Here is a 1,781-nt window from a genome sequence, read left to right as displayed (position 1 = left end):
ATGTATTTATTCATCCTTGCAAGACAGGCACATACTAATATATGCACTTGCCAAGCCTACGTTTTCACTTAAATAAAGAGCTTAATAAAAATCAGCATTCATAGCCCCTGCGTAGTCAGATAAATTAGTTAATGCACAATAAGCAGATCTTATGTATAATGCAAAAGATTAGTCTTACATTTGCATAATGTGCTACAAATGGCCCACTGTTTCAAGCAGTAGAAGCTCCCCATTAAATCTGAGTTGAAAACTGAATGACGTCAATGAAGTAATTATGCTGCATTTGGCATATCTCATTCATTCTCTGGAGTTCAAGACCCTATCTGAGCTCTGTTGACAGCACTGCTGAAAGCCATTGGTAATGGTTCAAAAGCAAAGCAGTGGGACTTTGGAAAGTCGCCTGGTGTGCTCAAGTCTCCACTGTATGACCTGGTTCCCAGCAGTCATTTTACACTCTGGCTTATGTACATATTTATGTATAAATGTCTGAAACTAGGAACTGGTTAGTTTATTTATTTATTTATTTTTACTTTTCTTGGTGTCTGTAGCCATGCTCATCCCCGAGGGCCAGCAGTGGGGATCAGGGTGCATGTGCCACAGTGTTTCTGTGGCAGCCTTCTGGGCCAGTGCGAGACTTGTTAGTTTATACTGAGAGTAAAGGAATTTTTAGGCCGATAAAATATAGTGATTTCCAAATTTCCCAGAATTCAGTGGAAAATATTGCCAATGAAGGCATTTCTTGTCTAACTCAGGGACATGAACACCCTACTTCTGTCAATAGGATATACAGTTTTCACTGTCATGGTATTGCTTCTCTTGTCCTCAGAGACTATTTCCATGTTTCCATGTCTGTGAGAAATTAAAGATCATTCTTTGAAAATTAATCTAGTTCTAAACACACACACACACACACACACACACACACACACATTTTACTAATGTGAAAATTGAGAGCCAAAGAAGTTACACAATTTACGGGAGACACACTTCTAAGTTTAGAATGCAGACTTATTCTATTTTTTTAAAAATATATTTTATTGATTTTGTACAGAGAGGAAGGGAGAGAGATAGAGAATTAGAAACATCGATGAGAGAGAGTCATCGATCAGCTGCCTCTTGCACACCCCCTACTGGCGATATACCCACAACCAAGGTACATGCTCCAGACCGGAATTGAACCCAGGTCCCTTCAGTCCCCAAGCCGACGCTCTATCCACTGAGCCAAACCGGTTTCGGCTAGAATGCAGACTTATTCTTAATCTTGTGAGCGGTGATTTCCTGTTTTATGTAAGAATATATGAAAAAAGGTTTCTTTTCACATTTGTTTACTGTCTCAAGGATGGGGAGACAAATCATTTTATATTTGGCATGGCCAGCTGGCAAATATTTTTACAAAGCTTCGTATTAAAACCGTGTAAGTGGTAGCTATGGAACTGCTTCTGAAAGATGAAGCATTTGCACACTCAGAGTCTTCCGATTGCTCAAAAGCTAACTATAGCTGATCTTCTTTCACTATCCCTTGCAATAACATTTGGACAAACATAGTAAATTATGACGTTCTTCTGAAAACGGCCTTTTATTGAAATCCTTGTTTTCAGATTAATTAAATCTTTTTTTATTTAATATAGAAAAATAATTTTATTTGTCAGAAAATGAATTCATTTTAAAATGATATACTCTACATTGCATTGCTTATTATGTTCCTCAATAATAATGTAAAAAAAAAGTCAGTGAACTTACTGGTACATAAACAATATCATCATTTTCTTCGGTTAAACTCA

The 1,781-nt window shown here is 37.1% G+C and overlaps 1 pseudogene; it reads right to left on the bottom strand.

Moving 5' to 3' along the window:
* Nucleotides 1–536: 536 nt before the first annotated feature.
* On the bottom strand, nt 537–653 carry LOC118704000 (annotated as a pseudogene).
* Between the last annotated feature and the right edge of the window lie 1,128 nt (nt 654–1,781).

Source organism: Pipistrellus kuhlii, unplaced genomic scaffold, assembly GCF_014108245.1.
Source record: "Pipistrellus kuhlii isolate mPipKuh1 unplaced genomic scaffold, mPipKuh1.p scaffold_m20_p_4, whole genome shotgun sequence".
Taxonomy (NCBI): Eukaryota; Metazoa; Chordata; class Mammalia; order Chiroptera; family Vespertilionidae; genus Pipistrellus; species Pipistrellus kuhlii.
The sequence above is the reverse complement of the archived record's forward strand: the minus strand, read 5'-3'. Positions and strand labels throughout refer to the sequence as shown.